The sequence below is a fragment of the Neomonachus schauinslandi genome, chromosome 2 (genome assembly GCF_002201575.2).
Source record: "Neomonachus schauinslandi chromosome 2, ASM220157v2, whole genome shotgun sequence".
Lineage (NCBI taxonomy): Eukaryota > Metazoa > Chordata > Mammalia > Carnivora > Phocidae > Neomonachus > Neomonachus schauinslandi.
The window spans coordinates 125,234,004-125,260,010 of record NC_058404.1 but is presented as its reverse complement, the minus strand read 5'-3'; positions in this window follow the sequence as shown (position 1 = coordinate 125,260,010).

Genomic DNA, 26,007 nt, shown 5'->3' with positions numbered 1-26,007 from the left:
CAATAATTCAGAATAAAACATAAATATTTTGTGCAAATCTTTTCATTCATCACATACATGGGTTCACGTAATGACAGCCTAACTGAAATCAGTGTACCTTTATGACAAACCTTAATACTTTATGTGATATAAACCAACAGATACTCCCCTACTGCTTTTCTTATACCAATCATTCTATTTGAAGAGGCCACCCATCAATGATGAAACCACTTTTAAACTAACAGGAGAGAAACTTGAGTTGAATTCAACCTCTCTATTGGACAAGTGGGGAAAAAACCCAAAACTGAAGTGAAGAGGGACCAAATGGCTTTCCCAGTAACGTTTGGTATACAGACCAAGAATCTGTGTTTATCAACTGAATATAGACCAGTTCAGCATGCAAATCACCCATCATAATGAAATTAATTCTTACAGTTACGTGTAGACTACCAAAACTTCTAATAAGGATTTTTAGATCTAGATCGAAATGGGTTCACTTTCAGGCTCTGCCCATCAAGCTATTAAGTCTTGGGCAAGAGTCTGAAATTCCAGATACTTTGTATACTAAATATATAATTTATCTATAACGAGGATCACTATGCATGTGAGAATTAGAAATTGGGAAGCAAAGTGCCAGCAGTGCCTGATTCATAGTTGTTGCTCAACAATTGATAATCTAGGAAAATCTGCTATTTGAATAAGGATAGAGAAGATCATAAGATACAGAAGTTACATATATTGTATTACTCTCATCTTATATATCTACCTCAGAGATCATGGTGACATTTACATTTCTAATTCTTCCCAAATTTTGGTGGCATCCCCCCATTGCATCTTTATTTTGCCGTTATTGATAATACATGCAGAGTGTATGCATGAGCTGGAACTGTGTGTACTCATGATTTAAATTTCTTTGATAATAGCTGCTAAGACCCACATCTATTTATGATCATTGCCCCCATTAGAACCACATACTCTATAATAAGACCAAAACTCTCTTGGTTTTAAAAATGATTACTGTTACGTATTATTATTAATAATAGTAATAATTAGTGAGCATGAAAGAACAAACTTGGGAGCTAACTCATATCCTGGAGTTCTGTATAAATTCTATTTTATTAGTTCTAAATATAAGGTATGGGAAAAGATGCCATAAGGGAAATATGAGGATAATCACACCCTGACAGCTTCCTTGGTGGGCTTGTTTCTAGCTCAAAAAGACTTAATCAGTTTGTCAAATAGAATTCATAGCAGTAGCTCTAGAATCTAATAACCTATATAATATATACCATAGACATATGCAACATATTATGCCACAGAATTTGTGGAGAACATCAGTGCTGGCTATTTTATCATCTACTGCCTCTGTGAAGGCATGATAAAGGTGGTACAGCTTTTCCTCAATCCTTCTGTGACTCAGATCTTGAGGCCTAATGGCAGCATGGTAGACATTCTTGAGCGCCTCGGCAGCAGCTACGGGCTCTACTGTGGCCCTTGCTGCAGCAGTGCAACCTGGCCACATGCAGTTTCAACAAAAGTCTAATAACAATGATAATAGCTACTATTTGTTAAATTATTGTGAGGTGAAGACTGTGCTACACTAGGCAAACTGTCTTATATACTTCAATATAAATGCAAGATATAGGCCATATTATTATCCCATCTGACAGAAGAATAGACTATTACTAACTTGACAAAAAAATCTATAGCTAAAATTGGCAAAAACAGGATCATGTTTATTTATTACCACATCCAAGATCTTGGACTGTACTGCTTCCTGCCCTATCTGTCTTAACTTACTATTTTTTTTTCAAAGATTTTATTTATTTATTTGACAGAGAGACACAGTGAGAGAGGGAACACAAGCGGGGGGAGTGGGAGAGGGAGAAGCAGGCTTCCCGCTGAGCAGGGAGCCCGATGCGGGACCCGATCCCAGGACCCTGGGATCATGACCTGAGCCGAAGGCAGACGCTTAACGACTGAGCCACCCAGGTACCCCTGTCTTAACTTACTATTATTGTTATTACTGTTATTATTATTTTTGATTATTTGTCTAAGTCAGGTGGTAGGAAAATGGGAACTGCACATTACAGTTGATGTTTAGTCTGAGATATCCCTTGTAAAGTTGATTCCTATTTGTTCTGAAGCCTAGCTACAGAAAAGTTGATTTATTTAGAATACTATAAAGACTTATTTCTCAATTTCTGTGTCCGAGGCTTCTGTCTAAAGCATTTTCAGACTTGAAAAATGTTTTAAATTTTCTGAGATTTTGGGATATGATGAAATATGATTTTTTTTTAGCAAGACTACACTATAATTTTCTCCACATGCATGAACTAAAGACACAAAAGATGCAGATAGAATAGAAATCAAAGGAGCATTGGAGTAGAAAAGCTAGTGGCAAGCAAAAATTCAGCTCCAGTAAATGAATGGCTGATCCAACAGTCCTTTCCTTTGAAGTTTTGATCTTAAAGAAAAACAACAAAAAGAAGCTGAGGAAGAAAAAAAATAAACTTGTTCCACAAAAGTGAAACTAAATCTAAGTTAGGTAATTTCATCTTTTTTTAAGCATCTCAAAGAAGCCAACTTCAGGATAGAGTACAGTTAAGCAACAGGACTTCTACATTCCTAAATGAGAATGGAGGGAAACCATTTTTAAAATAGGTCAGTATCAAAGAAAGTGTCCCTTGATTCACTCATGACACCAATCTGATCTGATGCTCTGATCATTAATGCAGTCCAGAGAAAACTCATTTGACATTTCCTTCAGAAATACAGAGAGATGTTTAGAATTATTTAAAAACAGCCTCATTTAAAAATCCTGGGGTTGTCTTTGTTGTGTAAAGAATGTTAATCACACTCATTTGGAGAAATGTGCTAATATGATACATATAAATGGAATTAAGTTTACTGAATTATGTGAACACTTGAGAGAGGCAAGAACTTATAAACCATCTGGGGATTTAACAAAATAGTAAAGGAAAAATAGTTATAGCTACTCCATTTATTTAGTAAATATTTACTGACCTCTATGATTAGCAATATGAGCGTGGCTTAAAAGAGGGAGTAAACCCAGAGTTTTGAAGGATAAATAGGAGTTTTCTAGAAATATGAGGATATATCATTGGGGCGTCTGGGTGGCTCAGTCAGTTGAACACCCCACTCTTGATTTTGGCTCAGGTCATGATCTCAGTGTTGTGAGATTGAGCCCCACATTGGGCTCTGCCTTAGTACAGAGTCTCCTTGAGATTCTCTCTCTCTCCTTCTGTCCCTCCCAATGCTTGGGCTCTCTCTCTCTCTAAAATAAATAAATAAAATCTTTAAAAAAAAGAAAAATAAAGAAACAGGAGGATATATCAGAACTCTAGACAAAGGAAAGAGCAGGGAAAGAGGGTGTAGAAATAATACAGGGTTCAACCATTACATGAGAATCTTGTATAATCACAGTATAATCACTTGGAGGGTTTGTTCAAAATGAAGTTTCTATGCCTTGTCCCATGCCAAGTCAATCACAATCAATGATAGCAGAAAGCAAGAATTTGCATTTTTAATAGGCACACTTAGGCTGTTTTTATAAATATTAAGATTTGAAAATTGTTGCTATAGATAATAGAAATATCTAGCCTCAAGCAACAGAACTGCACAATCTATTTTACACATACAAAGAATATGCTGATGGCCTATGAGTATTAAGAGAGAACTGAAATTGAAGGAAAGAAACCTGTAAAGACTGGTGCACTGATCTTTATCTCTCTTTCCCTTTTCAGTCTACTTCTATCAAGCCTTAGTTCCTAAACTCTCTTGACAAGGTTACTAAGGATCTTTAGCTTTCCAGACTGCTAATGTTCAAACTACATCTACATGTGAGACAAACTACATGTGAAAAAAAATGATCACCCACTCTAAAACATTGAATATTCTTGGCTCTTAAGAAATCATCTATCATTTTATTAATGTGGTATAGCACATTGATTAATTTGTAGATGTTGAGAACCATCTTTGCAAACTAGGATAAATCCCTAGTCATCATATATAATCCTTTCAATATATTATTGAATTCGGTTTGCTAATATTTTGTTAAAGATTTTGCATCTTTGTTCATCAAGCATATTGGCCTATAATTTTCTTTTTTTATGGTATGCTATCTGGTTTTGGTATCAGGGTAATGCTGGCCTGGTAAAATGAGCTTGGAAGTGATTCCTCCTATCTATTTTTTGGAAAAGTTTGAGAAGGATTGGTATTAATTTTTCTTTAAATATTTGGTAGAATTCACCAGTGAAGCAGCTGGTCCTGAACTTCTGTTTGTTGGGAGGTTTTTAATTACCAATTCAATCTTACTAGTAATTGGTTTATTCAGATTTTCTAATACTTCATGATTCAGTCTTAAGAGGTTGTATGTTTCTGGTAAATAATCCATTTCTTCAGGTTGTGCAATTTGTTGGCAAATAATTGTTCATAGTAGTCTCTTACGATCCCTTGCATTTCTGTACTAACACTTGTAATGTCTCGTCTTCCATTTCTGATTTTATTTATTTGAGTACTCTTTTTATTTTCTTTAAATTTTTATACCCCATTAATGTAATGAAGGATAAAAATCATAAAATCATCTCAATACACGCAGAAAAAGCATTTGACAAAATTCAACGTCTATTCATGATAAAAACTCTCAACAAGGTGGGGATAGAGAGAATGTACCTCAACATAATAAAAGCCATATATGACAAGCCCACAGCTAACATCATATTCAATGGATAAAAGTGGAAAGCTTTCCCTTTAAGATCAGGAATAAGACAAAGATGCCTATTCTCACTATCTTTATTCAACATAGTATTAGAAATCCTAGCCAGAACAATTAAGCAAGAAAAATAAATAAAAGGCATTCAAATTAGAAAAAAAAATAAGTAAAACTCACTATTTGCAGATGACAGGGTACTATCCAACCCAGTCTTCAAATTCAATGCAATCCCTATCAAAATTCCAATCACATTTTTCATAGAAATAAAAAAAAATCTTAGAATTTGTATGGAACCACAAAACACACTGAATAGCCGAAACAATCTTGAGTAAGAAAGAAAAAACCCAGAGACATCACTCATTGTGACTTCAAACTATATCACAAAGCTATAATAATCAAAGCAGCATAGTATTGGCATAAAACCAGGCACACTGATTAATGGAACAGAATAGAGAGCCCAGAAATAAATTTATACATATATTGTCAATTAATTTATGACAGAGGAACCAAGAACACATCACGGGGAAAGGACAGTCTTTTTAATAAATGGTGCTGGGAAAACTGGATAGTTACATGCAAAATAATGAAACTGGACCACTATCTTATACCACACAATCAAATTAACACAAAATAGATTAGGGACTCGAATGTAAGACCTATAGCTATAAAACTCTTAGAGAAAACATGGGCACTAAGCTCCTTGATGTCAGTCTTGGTGATGACTTTTTTGGATATGACACAAGAAGTAAAGGCAACAAAAACAAAAATAAACAAATGGAACCATATCAAACTAAAATTTTTGCACAACAAAGGAAACCATTAACAAAAAGAAAAGGTAATGTATGTATAAAGTGGGAGAAAGTATTTGCAAATTATATACCTAATAAGGAATTAATATCCAAGATATATAAAGAACTCATACAATTAAAAAACAAAACCCCAAGCAACCCAACTAAATAATGAGCAGAGGATATAAATAGATGTTTTTTCAAAGAAGACATACAGATGGCCAATATATTTATGAAAAGATAATCCACATCACTGATGATCAAGGAATTACAAATCAAAACCATAATGAGATATCACATTATAACTGTCAGATTGGCTATTACCAAAAAGACGAGAACTGGCAAGGATGTGGAGAAAAGGGAATCCTTGTGCACTGTTGGTGGAAATATAAATTGGTGCAGCCACTATGGAAAACATTATGGAGGTTCTTCAGAAAATTGAAAATAGAATTACCATGTGATTGAGTAATTCCACTTTGGGGTATTTACCCCCAAAAAACAAAAACACTAATTTGAAAAGATATTGCCACCTTCATGTTCATTGTAGTATTTATTATTTACAATAGCCGATATATGGAAACAAACTAAGTGTCCATCAACAAATGAATGGATACAAAATATGGTAAATATATACAATGGGATATTATTCAGCAATAAAAAGAATGAAATCTTGCCATTTGTGACAACATGAATGGCTCTTGAGGGCATTGAGTGAAATAAGTGAAATAAGTCAGACAGGGAAAGACAAATACCTTATGATCTCACTTATATGTTGAATCTAAAACCAAAACAGAAACAAGCTCATAGATACAGAGAAAAGATTGGTGGTTGTCAGAAGCATGGGGTTGGGGGTGGGTAAAAGGGGTAAAGGGAGTCAAAAGGTACAAATTTCCAGTTATAAAATAAATAAAATCCTGGGGATGGAATGTACAGCAAGGCGACTATAGTTAATAATACTATAGTGCATATTTGAAAGTTGCCAAGAAAGTAGATCTTAAAAGTTCTTGTCACAAGAAAATAAAATTCTGTGACTATGTATGGTGATGGATGTTAACTAGATTTATTGTGGTAAAATAAAGAAAATAATTTAAAAGATTTATTTATTTATTTGAGAGAAAGAGAACACGAGAGCATTTGTGTGTGTGTGTTGGGGGGAGGGTAAGCAGAGGGAGAGGGAGAGGGAGAGTCTTAAGCAGACTCCCTGATGAGCCCAGAGCCTGATGAGGGGCTCTATCTCACGACCCTGAGATCACAACCTGAACTGAAACCAAGAATCGCATGCTTAACTGATTGTCCCACCCATGTGTCCCAAAATAAATAAAAATTTTTAAAAAAGATGGAAAAATAAAAACTACCACCAAAATACAATGTTTTTATGAAATTATCTAAGTAAAAGGAAATGGAAGGCCTCAGATACTTATTTTCCTACTTAGATTAATGGTGTGAATTAAAAAGAAATAGCTATACAAATAAAGCGAATAAGTTAAAAAGTAAATAAATAAAGAAGTTACCTGGTATTCATTTTTGTTTTGCTTTATAGGTTGCTCTTTCTTCTTCTACTTTATTGAATCCTCCAGAACCTTAACCTTTTCTCTTTTACCTTTTTTTCTCTTTCTATACTTACTCTTTTTAGCTTTAAATCATCATTAATAATATTAGATATATATCTATCTTCAGACCCTTTCTTTTCCTTTTACTTTACACCTGTATGTTTAAGTAGTTACTCACAATCTCTGGTTTGATGTCTAGAGGGAATTTCAAATGTTTATGTTTAGAAAGGGACCCCCATTTCATGGTTGATCCATCAACAAGCCCATCAGAACTTTCCTTAAAGTACATTCAGAATCTGACATCTTTTCACCAATTCCATGGCTATCATTCTAGTTCATGTTGCCAGCATCACCTATTGCCTAAACAGTCACAATAGTCTCCTAACTGATCTCCTTCCTCTACTCTTGCCCCATACAGTAAATTTTCCATTATGATTCTCAGTGATCTTTAAGAACATAGAGCAGAAAATGCAACTCTGGTGTTCAAAATCCTCCAGTGGCTATCATACTTTGAGCTTTAAAAGACCTTTTGAGATTTATGTATAGAGAAGGAAAGTTAGAGAGAGAGAGAAGGTGAATGTTGCAGCTCTCAGAACCAGAAAAGTAATAGATAGATCCATACTGGAAGAGAATTAGCGAAGGAAATATATGATGTCTAAAGATCAAAAGATAATTTTTGTGAAGCTTTAAAATTTTGTAAAACTTGCTAATGAAGCCTTAAACCTTTGTGAAAATTGCTGATATGGAAAGGTGATGTTAAATGCTACCCAACTGGTTTCAACAATTGAACTTGCTAAATATGAACTTCAAATTTTATTATCTTCATGGTGGTCAACTCATATTTAACAAATGTTTATCAGATCAGAAGAGTGTAGACAGTTCAATACCATGGATCTGTAACGTAAAATTTTGATCATCTAAATTGATCAAATTATTTGGAATATTAGCTTATTTGCACTTTATATTATATAAAAATGAAACTTATGGGCTCATCTCTTCAAGGTGAATTAATTTTTCCAGTTTATCTGTAGTCAAATGGTTCACAATGAATTCTCAGAAAAAGTTAAATGAACTCGAATACAATCCATTGTGGGACTGGACCCTGTAACAGTACTGTAAGTATAAAGTAGCCTTTAAGGGATCTCTGTGTATAATTAGTTTTGATTAATACAATCACAGGATTGAATAGTTTCATATTGAACTTTTCTGAGTAATGACATATTTTTAATGATTATACTGGCAGAGCACAGAATTTTTATCAAAGTTTTGTCTATTATTTTTTATTATCTATTTTCTGTGTTTATGTTAGTTTTAAATAACAACTGATCTTATTGGCCTGATGAGTTTGAAATTTACTCTCAGAATTTTAAATATTATAGATGAGCTCACTTGCTCATCATAATGCTCATCATAAAGCATTATGATTTCCTGTGTATTAACTCACCCATATAATATTTTGGACATCTTCAATGTCTATTGCATTGAAAACAATTTAACCAGCATCAGTGGAAAATTATTATTTGGCAGGAATAGATTTATATGATGCTATTAATACCATACAAACTCTGTAAAAGCAGAACATCTTATATCGTTTGAACATTTTCACGTATTAATCATAGCTTAACCAGTATGGGTAGTTCATAGCAAGCTTTTATCAAAAGAGACTGGTAACATTTAGAAGCAAAAAATTCTAGAGGTAAAGAAAACTGAAATTTCAATTCAGTTGTTGGAAGCAATAGCAGACATATTATTTTCATTTAAAAGGTAGTGTGCAGGAAGCAGTTCTCTTCTGAATAAACTGACTGTATTCATGATTTAGCAGAATCAGTTACTTTGCAATTGATTCTGACTACAGCTCATATTTGAACTTTAAGCACTGTGATCTCAGGATTTTACCTAATGGCATATATGAATCACTCAGGGCTGCTGCAAAAACATGCACAATGTGCACAGTAATGATTCCCTTTGCATTAAGGAAACGTTCTTCAAGGCAGGCTTCATGAAAGGGTCCAACCATGACCTTAAGATATGAAAACATTTTTCATAAAATACAGGGACTGGGGAAAATTCAACATCTTGTACAGAAGCTCATTAACCAAATGGCTGTTATAAGCACATGACAACAGGACTCACTAGGCATTGGTGAACCAAGCTGAAAGTTTGACAGTGGAACATGTTACACATAATTAAATATGGATCCTTCCTAATCAATAGTGAGGGCATAATTACTTTTCTCAAGGTTAGTTAGGCAGGGTTGTTTGAGGGGACAGAAGCCAGAGTGAAGAGACTCAAGAAGACAAACTAGAGAATCATGCGTTTTGAAGCTGAGGGGGCTTTGGGACACTTGAAAACCATACTGCAATGTTATCAGTAGTCTCATTAGGGAACTATTAGACAAGGTCAAGAAGGCCTATGAGAACTGATGGGTACATTTGAGCAATGTCTCCCTGCTTCACCAAGTTTCTCAATAGTAGCTGCCAGATTTTCATGTCTTGAACAAAGCATCTTACATGAGCATCTCCTTAAAATATTGCTCAATTCTGCCCTGTAAAGAATGTCACATTTCTCTGTGGAAACCATCAGTGATGAATTAATGAATGCTTCTAATACTGATGGACCCCAACTGTTCCAACCACTGAGTGTAATGAGGGAAAGAAATATGTACTTAAGTATGTGTAGGTGTTTATAAATATGTCTTCCCCAAACCACATCCATGTGAGGGGGAAAAAATGAAGAGAAAGAGTACAACAGCTTAGTCCCATCAAGTGTGTGGGCTGGTTAGCATTCTTAGAAATGTTGCTAAATATTGTACTGTTCCTTTTTCCCTTCCTTTCCTTCTCCATCCCTAAAGATTTACTGAGTACTCTATGAGCCAAGCATTGAAGAGAGGAGATAAACAATTGATTTGAAATGATAGTCATGTGATAAGGCCAATAATGAGGGTCTGCCAAGTGTTAAGAGATGTTTAAGAAGGCTCTCTGTGTACATCAGAGAAAGGACGGCTGAAGCTCTTAGTCATGTGAGGCTCTAAGACTATCTGCATATTTCACTTTAGATAGAACAACTTATGAAAGGATTTCATATTTATTCCAGGAACAAATCATGTGAATTGGTGTTTATAGAAGGATAATACTTTCCCCAATTTTCTTCCCCCAAAAATGTGATAAAGTTCTTATTTCAGAGAGAATTTTTTCCAGGAAACTTAAAGCATTCTTAAAATAGTCTAAAATTCGAACAAATATATCCCTTAAAACATTTACTTTTCTTACTTTTATTTTCAAAACTCTTGATTTGTTCCTTTCAGAGGCCTGGAAAAACAAACCATTGCTTTTATATAAATGAATATATCATATTTACTAACTGTTATGAAGTGGTCAAATTTTGATCTTCAGCATATAAACTTACAACCTTTGTTATTAGATAAAGCCTGAGAAAGTCTTTTGGGTATTTTTTACTCGCCTTCATTTATTTATATTTTTAATATAAAACACCAATACCAAAATCTTCCTCTCCACCACTAGATTTTTCTAAAGCACATACATTAAACTTTAAAAAATTAGTTTGTTATAGGACTAGAGAGGATATTTAACATTTTTAATAATGAATATCTTTTATAATATGTTTATTGATAGCATCATGTGATAAAGTTGTGATCTGTATATCTTATGGTACTTTTACAAGACACCATTGGCTACTTGCAAAGGCCGTTTCCACTTTCTCCTTTGCTAGCAGAACTTCATTCCATTTTTTTGTCTTCCAGGCATCTATCAGAAATCGCAGGGAAGAAGAGATGAATCCCTTGCTTCGCCTAGGGTTGGGAATTCAGTCAATGAGATGCGTATACAGAGAGAAAGATAGAAACAGAGAGACAGACAGACAGAGACAGAGAGATTTAAGGGATGGCTCATGTAATTGTAGGATGGCAAGTTCAAAATCTGTAGGGCAGGCTGGTAGGCTAGAAAGTCAGATAGGAGATGATGCTATAGTCTTAAGGTAGAATTTCCTTTTCTCAGGGAAATGTCGGTTTTTACTCTAACGATCCTCAACTGATTAGATAAAGCCCACCCACATCATCAAGGGTAATCTTCGTTTAAAGGATTGTAAATGATTAACATATTGCAGATATTAACCACATGTACAAAATACCTTCATTTCAACACCGAGATTAGTATTTGATTAAATAACTGAGTACTATAGCCTAGATAAGTTAACACAAGACTAACCACCACAGTATTGCTTGACATTTTTATAATGGAAAAAATCTAGGTTTGAGTCTGGTGGATAGCATCCCTGACTAGAGTCACTAGTGTAGAAATTTAAGGCCTTTCCCCATAGTCCCAGAATTAAGCCTATTTACAGACACTGAAGCCCTCAACTGGGGAAGGATTGAATCCTTTTGCAGGAGAATCCTGTAATTTTGCCAAGTATATTTTGTAAATCTTTCTCCAGACCTTCACCAGAAAGGCCATTGATTAAGGTAACAGTTTATTGGAGAAGAAAACACCCAGACCTTCCAGGATTTAGTAGAAACACAGTTCTGAGGTGATGCTACCATCTGAAGGTCCAAAACTCTACCATAATCTATGGTGGATAATGGTAGTATGGTGACAAATGGAGTCTTGACCCACCTTTGTTGTAAAATGGGTACAGCAGATCTAAAAATATTTAATCATTGGTTTTTTTTTTTCTAGTTCCTTATGTATAATATTCAGAACAGATAATTTAACAAGATCTCCACATTGGTTTCCTACATAAGAAGTAGTGATTATGCTGGAAGGAAGAGCCAAGTATAAGTACCTGGAGCTACCTCCTCTCACCAATGCATCAAATTAGTAAACCAGTATAATCCTGTTTCTTAGGGGGAATTTTAGACATTAGTTTCACCATAAAAACTTTGAAGATACAGAGGTGGTGATTCCTACAATATTACCTCTTAATGTATCTGACCTACGAAAAAACTAAATGATGGGGTGCCTGGGTGGCTCAGTCGTTAAGCATCTGCCTTCGGCTCAGGTCTTGATCCCAGGGTCCTGGGATCGAGCCCCACATCAGGCTCCCTGCTCGGCGGGAAGCCTGCTTCTCCCTCTCCCACTCCCCCTGCTTGTGTTTCCTCTCTCGTTGTGTCTCTCTCTGTCAAATAAATAAACAAAATCTTAAAAAAAAAAAAAAGAAAAAGAAAAAACTGGATGAGTTTTCCAGAAAGACTGAATAATCCCAAACTTAATCAGATGCTGATAACCATTTCAATTGTAAGGTATCCTTTTTTTTTTTTTTCCAGAGAAAATTAACTCAGTTCCTGACACCTGGTATGTAATGACAAGGCACATGCTTTTTCTCAATTCTGTCTTATAAAGACAATAGCTAGTGTGCCTTTACCCAGAAGTGGCAGCAATATCCTGAAATCTGTTGCTATAGAGTCTGCAGGAATCTTGATGATCTTGGTAACCTAGAACATCCCACTAGTCCTTACACTAATGACATTATGCTAATTACACCAGATATTATTAAGTATCCTAGATGCCTTAGAAGGATTCATGCATGCCAGGAGGTGAAAAATAAATTCCCATACAATTCAGGGGTGGTGTCAGTCAGGGGTCTCCAGAGCAACAGAACCTGTAGAATACATATACAGAGAGAGAGAGAGAGATTTATTTTAAGAAATTGGCTCACCTAGATGCCTGGTCATGTTTTGTTGATTCCTTTCAGTCTACAAATATTGCTTCACTTAAGTCTTTTCTAGTTAAATCATCTGAGTGGAAATCTGTTTCCTACAAGACCCTTCCTGATATACTCTCAGGTCCAGAGAGTCTATATTTATATATCTTTGCTTCAGCCAGACCTAATATGAAGTGGGTATTTGTAAGGTAGTCAGTGAGTATTTGTTGACTGATAATTATTGTAACAATAACCATTTATTGAACTTCAACTATCCAGCAGAAATTATGCTGGACATTTTACATGTATTTCACTTTAGTCCTTGTATTGACCCTAAAAGGGTTTAGAGCCAAGAAAAGAGAGATTCAAAGAGGTTACTTGGGTGAGATGAAACAGCTAGTAAGCGGTGGCATAGGAATTTGGACCTAGATCTGTCTGTTACACTATGTCACCATGCATAATAAACAAAAACTCATTTTCTTGATATTAATTTTGAGGTGAATATAAATAAACAAAAAATTCCATTGTTTCCTGCATGTCATACTCAACAGGTATGCAAGAAACTCTAATTCCATTATTTTTTTAAAACATATAATCCTTCTTTTGCTTCTAACTTGCCACATATCATGCTGTTCACAAGATTTGACATATTGTCCCCACGTTAGCACCACTAATTCACTGATATTGAACAAATAGCATTTGGCATCACTCACTTCTCTAGTATACTTGCCTCACAAAAGGAATTTGTTCTATATTAAAAGAAATATATTCTACCTATTTCTTTAGAGTTCTCTTGGAAGTTTTTAAGATCACGCTAAAAACAGAGAAAGAGCCAACATGATTTTTAAAACCTGGTGATATTTTTGGTACTCCATTTGGCTGCAAAGAATTTGATGAAGAATCAGACCTATTTTTCTGGTTTAATGTGGGAAATCTGCTATTGTGACTCCAAAAACTTTCCAGACCTCTCCTATTGACTGTTATGTTTAATGGTACAGTAATAATTGTTAGGTAGACAGAGTCTTAAAAAGCTATTCCATAGCTCTTGTCTTGTCACATGATAAAACAGATGGTCATGAATGGAAATGGAATAAAATCATCAAACCATTATCTCATTTCCTTAAAAGCAACGTGACAGTGTAGGGATCAGGTCCATATCTTGTAGCTTTTTTTTTTTTTTTTTGGAGACCCTACCAAAGAGGGCCAAACAGGGGAACTGACAGTAAAACACTCATTCTTCCCAGAAGATCCATACTTCTACGGGGGGGTGGGGGTAGATTAAGTTATATCCTGAATGGCATGAATGACATCTATGTAAGAAGCTACAAAAATAGTCAATTTTGCATTGAGTGCCCCACAATCAGCAAGCTTGTTTGATCAGAGGACCCACTCAATGAGCGAATAGCTATGCTTTGCTTCATTTAAATTTAATCTAAATTCTACCCTTTTTTCATTTTATATAATCTTGCCACTTTATTTTTCAAGAAAAAAGCTCCATTCCCATGTGCAGTTTTTTCCTTGCATGAGTGAAAATTTTAAATGAATCATTTAGCTTGTTTTTTTTTTTTAAGATTTACTACATTGTAATTTCCATTAATACAACAAATAAGAATTTAATTTAACAGAGTAAAGGGACTTGTTTGTTAGGGAACAATTCAGAAACAAAAACAAGGAGATTGCAGAAAGGAAAGATTCAGAAAACAAAAGTTTAATGACATTTTGAAGGGATGAGGGAGCTGATGTAAAAGAACTCTTAATGGCCAAGCTGGAATAACTCAAGCAACAAAATAAGAAAACATGCTATTGTGTTATACCCCGAAGTAAAGAATAAACATCCATAGGGGCGCCTGGGTGGCTCAGTCGTTAAGCGTCTGCCTTCGGCTCAGGTCATGGTCCCAGGGTCCTGGGATCGAGCCCCGCATCGGGCTTCCTGCTCAGCGGGGAGCCTGCTTCTCCCTCTCCCCCTTCCCCTGCTTGTGTTCCCTTTCTCACTGTGTCTCTCTCTGTCAAATAAATAAAAATATTAAAAAAAATAATAAAAAAAATAAAAAATAAAAAAAGAATAAATATCCATAAAAACAATATCTATACAAATCAATGATTAAACAAAGAAATGGAGAAGAGACAGATCTGTACAGAAGAATTCCTCATAATTTAACTAGATTGATTACCCATTCCTTTCCCTTGACATTCCATCCCTCCCTTTCCTGCTCCAGTGTGGACACTGGTTAGCGACTTGCTTCCAAAGAGGACAGTATGAAAACAGTTGGGAAACAGAGAATAATTTTACATGGAGTAAGCTGGCAAATACTGCCTTGCACAGGTGATCAAGGTGAATGTCATGAGTGATAAGTTATGCATCCTTGATAGGATATGATAAGAATGGCACTTCACTTCTGTGGTCTTCCTTTCAAAAATATATAATCCCAGTCTAAAAATAAGAAAAATATCAGACAAACCCCATTTGAGGAATTCTTCAAAGTACCTGACCTGTACTACTCAAAACTGTCAAGGTCATCAAAAGCAAGGAAAATATGACAAACTGTCACACATCAGAAGAAAAACGATGACTAAATGTAATGTGGCACCCTGAATGGGGTCCTGGAATAGAAAAAGGACCAGTCGAAAAAACTAGTGAATTCCAAATAAAGTATGGAGTTTAGGTAATAATTATTTGCCACGGTTGTCTCTTGCCTCTTAGTTAAAACAAATGTTTCATATTAGTATAAGATGTTAACCACAGAAGTAACTGAGTGAGAAGAACATGGAAACTGTGCTACCTTTGAAACTTTTCTGTAAAAATGAAACTAATCTAAAGTAAAAAGTTTATAAGAAAAATCAGAAAAAGTATCAAGGATATTACTAAAGGTTTTTGCAGTCCTAACCAAACTTTTGTTATAATATAAAAGGTTTTTTTTTTTCCTTTGAATTGTTACTGCATAAACTCTTTACAAGTTTCCAATTTCCATTGTTCAGCACGTTCTAGAATTAGAAAGGAATGTTATAGCATGGAGTGAGTGAGATAGCACTCAGCACATTGCCTTGTATAAAGTAAGCCCTCAATAAATATTTATCAATTGATTGAATAAGATTGCAAATTATTTCTCACCTTGACTTAAGGTACTTATTACTTAGTTCTGTTTCTTATGTAATAAGTAGATGGGCATAAATGAGACGCCTTTTAAAATATGGAAATACTAATTTCTGAAAAACCTTACTAGTATGAATCAATAAATAATGTAGTAGGTTAGTCATCCAAGGAAGTAACTCATACTGTGAAATGGTCTCTTAATTTAACCTGGAGGAGATTTGAAAGAGGTCCACTTAATCAGTGGGTTTGAAGAGTAGACACAGGAGTACATAACTGCAATGGAATTGATATGAAAGAAAAATAGGTGGATCAATGACATTAACATTCTTGAAGATAGCGTGATTAGCCGAAGCATGAAGAGAAGGGACTCTGAAAAGAATAATTTGTCAGCATTTCCATAGCACTTTCCATGGATGCCTCAGGCTATTATGGCTTGATGTCATTAACTATTAGGTTCATTCAAGTAACTCTCCTTGCTCTGATTAATTTTATTTCCTATTTGGATTTTTTAGTGGAAAGAGCATACTCTAGGGTGCTTTGCTGGTTATAGTTCTCATGGTACATTTGCAGATTTGCACTCTGGCCTACTCACTAGTTTCTTGGGCATTGAATTAACCTAGTTTTCCTTTTTGTCAAATATGTGTGATATTATTACCTGCCTCATACAATAGTCTTGAAATTAAAATAAGTGATAAAGTGCATAGGTTGTAAATTAGTAAAATGCTTGTATAAGTAATCATTCATTTTAAAGACATGTTGTCGGTATTATTATTGTCATTGCTGTTGTTATTGAACCATTCCCTATCTCCATCCTGAATTTGGGCCATTCTGACAAAATTGAATTCTTTAACCTGAAAATCTGAGAACCAGACATCAAGTGACTACCTTCCAATGGAATGCAACCTTGCTTGGCCTGCCTATCCTTCTGGGGCTTGGCTTTCCCTTGCACCTCTGTCTCCGCTCTCCCTTCCAACCAGCACCTGAGGATCAGATACTTCTTATACCCTCATAAAAGCTAGGAACAGGTAGATGGGAGACTTTAGAGGGATCTGTTAATTCATCATTGAAATGAGGCACCTCTGGAGGGGAGCATAAAAGTTATTTAGCCAGCAGGCTTAGCAGCTGTGATAAATGGTGTGTGTGATTTAAATTTGAGTAGAATTGTGTTTAATTGAAAATTTGGCCACTACATGAAACTTTCACTAAAAAGATTAGTACGACATTGAAGGGCTGCCAAGGGTGCCAAGAATGAGGAAGAAAGCCACGTAGGTTAATATTTCATGAAACAGTCAGTGTTTTATAAGGGGGAGTTCTAGAAAATATGTTCCAGCACCATTTTCAACAGAGTCACCCAGGGCATTTGTTAAACTGCAGCCACATGGGCTTCGAAGAAGTTCTAGAGGATCTGAATCTCCCTAGGGGGCATCTAGGAATTTGCAGCTTTTGTAAGGTTCATAGGTAATTCTTATACACCACAGTCTGAGAACCTGATTTTGCTTCATGCACCAAGAAAGAACACTTTGTTACCAATGTGGAGACAGATTTTATGCCCCTTGTTCATGCTTTTCCAGCAAGTCTTAAATTTAAAACTTAGGGGAAAAGGGGGACAATACGATGTTCAAGTATTGTGCCTTGTTAATCAATATTTATAGTCAAATATTTTAGATGTGTTTTGTAAACTAAAAATCATGCATTTTAAATAACATGTGTTTCAATTACAAAAGCCTTTAGTTCAGCAAGTTTATTTGGCGAACAAACAACTAAGCAAGGTGTCTGTTTCCAGATGCACAGCAATTCTACCAAGCCTGATTCTCTGCTTATTTTTGTCAGAATCCTTCTGTATTTGAGGTTGTTTTTCTTTGAATAAACATTCTACTGATATGTATCAGATTCAAGCTCTATCAAGCTTAATCTCATTGCTAGTGATCTTAATTTGATTAATTTTCTCAGGTCTGAACTTGACAACAGATTTGCTTTGTTCAGTGTCCAGTATTTGCAATCTGTGTAATATTTCTATGAATCCTCATATGTGTCTGGGCTTTCAATGTCCAGAAAACATATTCTAAGGAAAAATACACCAGACTGGTTTATTTGCAATTAAAGGTTCATTCTAACACCAATTCAAAGGAACCAATCCCAATAATAAGCCAGCAGAGACAAGCATGAAAATGATTTCCTTCTGGTGACACTGAAGGAATAGAACTTTGAGTTGAAACCTCAGGTTTCGAAACCTCAGCTATTATTACCTGTATGACTTTGATTACACTTTATGAGCTTTCTGAGCCTGATTGCATACCTATAAGGTGGGCTGATCAAATAACAATATTTGTAAACTGCTTGGCACATCACATGCTAAAAGAATAGTAGCTAAAAGGAAAAGAAAAAGGAATCCTGAAAATCGTGGAAAATTGATAGGGCAGCAGGATGTACTTCTGGGGCTTTGCTTCATACACACACCACAGAACTCTTCAGGTGAGTACTGGACATCCAGACTCCTAGTGAGTACGGGCACCACTACATTATAAAAAATAAGAAGAAAGGAAGAAAAGCCTTTGTTTCGTGGCACAGCTAGAACTCTGAGTAATTTTATGATTTTTGAATTGTAAAGTGAATAAGAATGTTATTTACTTCAGGAAACCTTTCCATTGTACCATGGTTGAATGGACCTAGAATTCTTAATAAAGGCACTTTACTGTGAGAAATATCCCTTGATGCAGCTGACCTTAGATTTCCTGTGTTACTTTTTTATTCTTTGGCTTCACATTTCCTGTCTCTCCCTTTATACATAATGAATAAAAGATGTTCCTACATTTTATATTATTGTGCACATAATTATTTCTTATTAACATTTTATTTTCACAAAAAGAGAACAAAATGCCATTTTCCATGAAGAAAAGGAAGAACTAAGGATTTTTATGCCTTGAAAATCTTTATAGCTATTAGAATCATTACTGTGCTTTCTCAGAAACAGTCCATTTTAAGGGAAAGGTCCTTTTAACCTTTTTCTGATTACATAGTGTTGACAGTTCCCTAATGAAATATGTTAATAAAACTTAACTGATGACTTTGGTTGTTGCCAAATAAGGATAAGTGAAAGGTAATATATTCATGACATTGAACTGGTGCCTTTTACAGTACTTTTTGAAAAATCTGTGTACTCCCTTTACTTTGGATTCAAATAATAAGATACTAGAAAATCCACTCAAAAGAGGTGTGCAGTGTTTGGAAAGAATTTTAATGTTTTAAAAATAGAAAGAAGGCCTTTGATTTGGTAACTAACATACATATAAATTAGAATGTCAGTCATTTTCAGTGTAGGAATGCTTGTTGACCCATACCAAAATATGGGCCCATATGCTAGATAAAATGAGAAGAAAGGGACTGAACCTGTGGGAATCTGAGAAAAAAATAATATTCTGGAACTTAGCCAACATTTTTCTAATGCAACATATAGAATGTATTCTTAGCACCACAGTTCTTGCCAACATAGTGTCTGAGAGTACCTGACTATACAATCATTAATATTTAGCATTGCTACCTAAAAGTTATTGCAAATTAGGTAAGCAAAAATTGCCTCTTTTTTTTTTTTGCTATGTTTATTTGATTACTAATAGGATTTCATGTATTTCTTTGTAGTTTGGAGTTCTGTGAATTGTTTATTTATGAGCAATGTTCATTTATAAATTTGAGAATTAGCATTTATTTTTGTGTATCTCTGTAAATTCTCTTTATATATTTAAAGTTTTAATTTTTGGGGTGCCTGGGTGGCTCAGTCGTTAAGTGTCTGCCTTTGGCTCAGGTCATGATCCTAGGGTCCTGGGATCGAGCCCTGCATTGGGCTCCTTGCTCAGCGGGAAGCCTGCTTCTCCCTCTCCCACTCCCCCTGCTTGGGTTCCTTCTCTCGCTATGTATCTCTCTGTCAAATAAATAAATAAAATTTTTTTAAAAAATAAAATAAAGTTTTAATTTTTATTACTCAAAACTATTGCAAATGTTTTCTCAAGTTTATCATTTGTTTACTTAAAGTAGTTTTGATACTTTAAAATACAAAAGTGAAACTTTAAATATATTTAAATTTCCTCTTTGGTAAATAAGTGAACTATAGGACATAAGTTCTATTAGGGCACAGGTTTATCTTGTATTGTGCCTTATCTTTAACATGTGAGTAGCATGTAGGAAATGCTCAGTAAATATTTTTAAGTGAATGAATATTTTCAGGTTTAACATGTTTGGTTATTAATAATTCTGACAAAAATGGAATTCTAGGGAAACTTACCTCTGACCTTATCATGACTATTGTCATGAGAGAGCTTATTAGAGTGGATTTCCATACATATTTATAGAGCTGAATTCAATGAAAAGAAAAAAAATCTATTGGGCGCCTGGGTGGCTCAGATGGTTAAGCGTCTGCCTTCGGCTCAGGTCATGATCTCAGGGTCCTGGGATCGAGTCCCGCATCGGGTTCCCTGCTCAGTGCAGAGCCTGCTTCTCCCTCTTCCTCTGCCATTCCCTCTGCTTGTGCTCTTCTGTCTATCTCTCTGTCAAATAAATAAATAAAATCTTTAAAAAAAAAAAAAAAGAAAAGAAAAAAAATCTATCCAAATAGAAACATAATATCTTCTTCCCCAAATCATTATCTCTAGAAATTTATTTTTTCAATAATTATTGACTATCTATTTTATGCTAATCATGAATATTTCACTGATTTACCAGTGAGGATTATTTGGAGGCAAATTTTGGTCGTCTCAGACAAAAAAAAAAAAATTTTCTAGAACTGCATCAAGATCACACAAAATAAACTTGAAGTTGCAGAACTGGGACTGAAAGATAATTAGTAACCAAGGTTGCTCAAGAAGTTACACGGACACAATGAAATTGTGGTCGGGGTGGTGTTAAAACTCCTGAAGGATATCATTGCTGATGGTATAAAATAGATTCTAACTCTCTCTTTTTCTTTGTGTCACTAAACCAACATTCAAAGATGAGAATACAAACATCTTGTTGACCAAATCTAGGTCACACATTTCACCTTGATATTCAAAGAACAGCAAGAAGGATAATTTGCCTCAGCCCTGTCCAGTTTCCACAGAGCACCAGGAGTCCCATAAGACTGTGGAGTGGGGCATTCACTGAACTAGAGGTTACTGAAAGACAAAACATGACAATATCCTATAGAAATAGAAATGTTCAACAAATAGACTTACCATTTGGAAGAAGAAAAACTATCATCTGTATAGATACAGTATTAAAACTCTCATAAGTACAATTAAAAAGCATGGTACAATCCAGATCATCTTAGTTCATGACATAAAGGAATTTATCAGTTAAGTTACATAAAAAGTCTAGGTTATGTCTGGCTTCAGATGTGTTTAGATATAGTCTTAAACATGTGTTATGTGTTGGCTCCTCAGTCTCCATTTCTAGGTTCTAATTTCTCTAATGTTGGTTCATTTATAGACAGCCACTTCCCCACAGGGTAGAAAAGCCAATTCTCCAGAAGTCCCAGTGAAACAAAGTCTTTATGCTTTGAAATCTCATAGATCTACAATGCTGTAGATCTTTAATGGAAGATCTAGAAAGAATAAACAACCCAGAGGGACATTCCTAGAGGTGATAATCATAAAGGTCAGTGAGAAAACTGGATGGAAAGTTTTCCCACTGAAGAGACATTGAAAAAAGACCAACTTCCATGTTCAAAGTTTTTATTAAGGCTTGATAGTCGGGGTGGGGACCTGCAGTATGTCTGTGTGGGGAGCGCCACAAAGTTTCTTCCTGAAAAACAATGTTAAAATTTGATAAAGTTTTCAAAAACAAAAACAAAAACAAAAACACTTCAAGACTCTAAATATTGACCAAATGCATACCAAAAGAAGTGGAGAAGCATTCAAGATAAATAACTGAATCACAATAAGCACAATGAGTCTGTGGCACTTTAGCTTGGGGATGCTCACTTCCCAATTTAGATCTGTGGTATTCTGGTTCTAACAGGACAGGAGTGAAGTTCAGTATCCTTAATACTGGAGAGGAATGGTTTGGGAGCAGAACAGAAAAAACCTAACTCTTGTGAATGTTGTCCAAAACAATTTTTTTGAAGATTTTATTTATTTATTTGACGCAGAGAGAGAGAGCACACAAGCAGGGGGAGTGGGAGGAGCAGAGAGCCCGATGTGGGGCTCAATCCCCGGACCCTGAGATCATGACCTGAGCAGAAGGCAGACGCTTAACTGACTGAGCCACCCAGGTGCCCCTGTCAAAACCAATTTTTATCTTGGTGGCAAAACTCAGGGAAGGCTAATATTGCAGATACTTGATTGCGATACTGGCTGGAGCGTGTAATAGATCAACATGTAATCCAGAAATTTAACAGGGGGATGCATAGAATAGGACAGCTGTAGAAGGACTTGATATGCTCTTGTATATCCTTGGTTTTCATGACTACCCACATGCTCAGGAGAGATCAAAATTGGCACACTTGAAGGTAAACCAATTGACGGTATTAAATCTGAGTAATATAAAGAAAAATAAATAAAATCAAATTCTCAAAGATTTTAGAAACCACTAACTGTACCAACATATCTGTAATGAGAATCCCAGAATGAGAAAACAGAAAGAAGTCATGAAAATATCTGAAGACATATTAGCTGAAACTATTCCAAATTTGATGAAAAACATTAATACACACATTCAAGAAACTCAGTGGACCTCTACACAAGATAGCACAAAGAGATCCATATTTAGACACATCATAGTTGCACCGTTGAAAGACAAAGACAAAAATAAATTCTTGAAATCAGCAAGAGAAAAATGCCATTTTACATACAAAGAAATTGCAAAGAGATTATTGCTGACGTCTAATCAGAAATAATAGATGCTAAAAGGAAGTGGGATGATATATTCACACAGCTAAAGAGATAACTATCAACCAAGAATTTTACATTCCACAAAAACTATCCTGCAAAAGCTGAAGGCAAGATGAAGACATTTCCAGATAAACAGACTGAGAGAATTTGTTGCTAGCAGACCTGCTTTACAGGAAATGCCAAACGAGTTTTTTTAGGTGAAAAGAAAAGGGCTTCAAATCATGACTCCAATCCACGCAAAGAAATAAAGAGCACTGCTATAGTTTTGTATATTGGTGAGTACAAAAAGAGTATAATATTTGTTCTTTTTCCTTCTCTTAACTGAATTAAAAGATAGCTGCACAAAACAATGGTTATAAAATTGTATTGCTGGGCTTGTATTATCATATATAAAGATGGAACATATATGACAATGACTGTCCAAAGAAAAGGGGAAGGAAATGGAACTATATTAGACCAAAATTTCTATATTTTACTATAATTTTAAATGTATTTTTAGAAGGCATGAAAAGAAGCACAGAGTAACAAGTGACATAATATATACTGAAATCAAATTGCAAAATGGATGACATATATCCAACCCTATCAATAATTACATTAAAGTAAACAGATTAAACATTTCAATCAAAAGGCAGTGATTGTCATTCTGGATAGGAAAAAGGGATCCCAGTATATGCTGTCTACAAGAAGCATAATTTAAATCGAAAGACACAAATAGGCTAAATGTAAAATGATTGGGAATGATAAGCCATTTAACTTATAATGATAAGAGACCTGGAGTGGCTATGGAAGCATCACACAAAATAGACTCTAAAGAAAAAAAACATTTCTAGAGATAAAAAATATCATAAAAAGTATATAACAATTTCAAACACATTCATACCTATCCACAGAGCCCTGATATACTTGAAACAAAAAGGTGAATCATAAATTTACCATATGAACTGACCTGTCAATTCCATTTGGAGGTAGCTACCTGAATGAAAAGAAATGTATACCTACCAAAGCCCTGTATGCAAAATTTCACGGTAGCATGCTCAATCATAGCCCAAAGCAAAAAGAATCCAATGTCCATCAAAATGTGAATAGATAAAAGTAGCATATCCATGCAAAGGAATACTCTTCAGCAATAAAAAGGAGCTGACTACTGATACATGCTACCACATGGGTGAATCTCATATACGTGGTGCTAATTAAATGAAGCAAGAACCAAAAGCTCACATATATGAATACATTTATTTATTTATTTATTTATTTATTTATTTAAGATTTTATTTATTTATTTGACAGAGAGAGACACAGCGAGAGAGGAAACACAAGCAGGGGGAGTGGGAGAGGGAGAAGCAGGCTTCCCGCGGAGCAGGGAACCCGATGTAGGGCTTGATCCCAGGACCCTGGGATCATGACCTGAGCCGAAGGCAGACGCTTAACGACTGAGCCACCCAGGCGCCCCTATGAATACATTTATATGAACTGTCTAATAAAGGGCAAATCTATTGATAGAAAAAAATTAATTGTTGCCTGTGACTGGGATTGGGAATGGGGTTAATTCCAAATGGGCATTAGGGATCTTGTTGGATTGATGAAAATGTAGTAAATCTGAATCATGGTCATGATTGCATAGCTCTAAGGTTAAAAAAAACCCATTGTATTGTGTATTTAAAGTGGGAAAATTTTATAGTATGTAAATTATACTTCAATGAAGCTATTAAAAATAAAAGCACAGATATTATATACTAGCTCAGGGTATCAGTATAAAGTCTTGAATTTCTATGTGTATTGTAACATTCAGTCATTTTTTAAAAAAAATATGCTACATGTGGTGGAGAAAGATTTTCTCTAATCTGTTTTCTCTTCCTGCTCACAGAAAAGAAAAAAAAAATAACTATCTTTCTCAGTTTCCCATGTGAGCAGTTCTGGCCAATGCAATTTAGATAAAAGATACATGTTCCATTTTCTGGCTTGGATGTAAGCTTTCTGCACTATCTTCTTGACCTCATCATTATGGCTGGAAATAAGTGACTTTAACATGGTAAAGACAGTAAGAGTCACAAACCTGAGATTGCTCAACTTGTATAAATGTATACACAGAAGTAAGAAATTTTAATTTTTATAATGTAAGTCATTGATAGTCAGTTTTTGTTACCATGGTTTAGTCTAGCCTGCCCTAATATGTTACATTTGTTATTCTACAGGATACCCAAATCTCTACTCTGACCACTATTCATTATTTATCTTTCTTTCCCAAGATAATTTCCTGTAATCCTCTTTTATTTATTTCCTTTTTCAAAGTATATGAATGGCCAAAAAAAGAAAGTATGCTTGTGATTATTTCATCATTTCATCATTAGGCATTGACACAGGTGTATACTGATACATACTAAGGTAGAGGTTGATGAGATACCGTTATACATTTTCCAATCTTTGGCCATGCCTGAGAAAGTGATTTCTATCAGTTCTGTCTTTCCTTCTCAACAAATATGGACTGTGATACCTATGTGTGGTTTGGGACTGTAAGGAAAGTTACTTAAAATTTTTTAAATATAATAAAATCACAACCTGAAGCAGAAGTTTATAGGCAGGAAGACAGGTTAATATGTGTTTGTGTGGGAGTTACCTAGAATGAAGCCAACCAGCCTCAGAAACTAGATAATGAGGTTCAGAGGATAAAGGAGTGATTCCAAGTATATTGAGGTCACATAATTTAATGAGGTTTTGAGAGAGGTAATTGGGAGAAATAGGAAGGAAAATACTAAGGATTACTCCCCATCAGCAAACCTGGCGTAAAGGACCAAAGAGCATATCAGAAGACAGACATCTGGAACAAAGCCATAACCTGTCTACATTCCGGGTATATGGAAATTGGGTGAATTTGGACAGTGAGGTTTATGAGTCAATTCAATGTTCCAAGTAATTGAATCTTCTTTGTACCATATTAATCTTCATGATTAATATGTTGTCATACTTTGAATTTTTTTTAGCTTTGAAATTTAAAAAACCCCAGTATTTCACAATGATAGAAAACTTCTCTCTTTCTAGTTCTTTTATTTTGATGTTCCCTGTGCTCCCATGAACTTCCTGAGCCCAAATCTTATCCTTGGCTCACTTCTGCATTTGCCTATTTATGCGGCACAGACTCTAGGATTCACTTCTCACCCTTTAACCTCTTGTAACTTGATCTCTAGCCATGTTCATTCTAAATCAGAGTAGAAATTCTATTTTATTTGACTTTTCATCTCTGGAACTTAGCACCTAGATACAGCCACAGGAAAGATGAATTCTTAGAAGTTTTTGGAATAATTTTTCATCAGAATTTAAAAAGGGAAAGATTCCAGGTTAAGACACCATA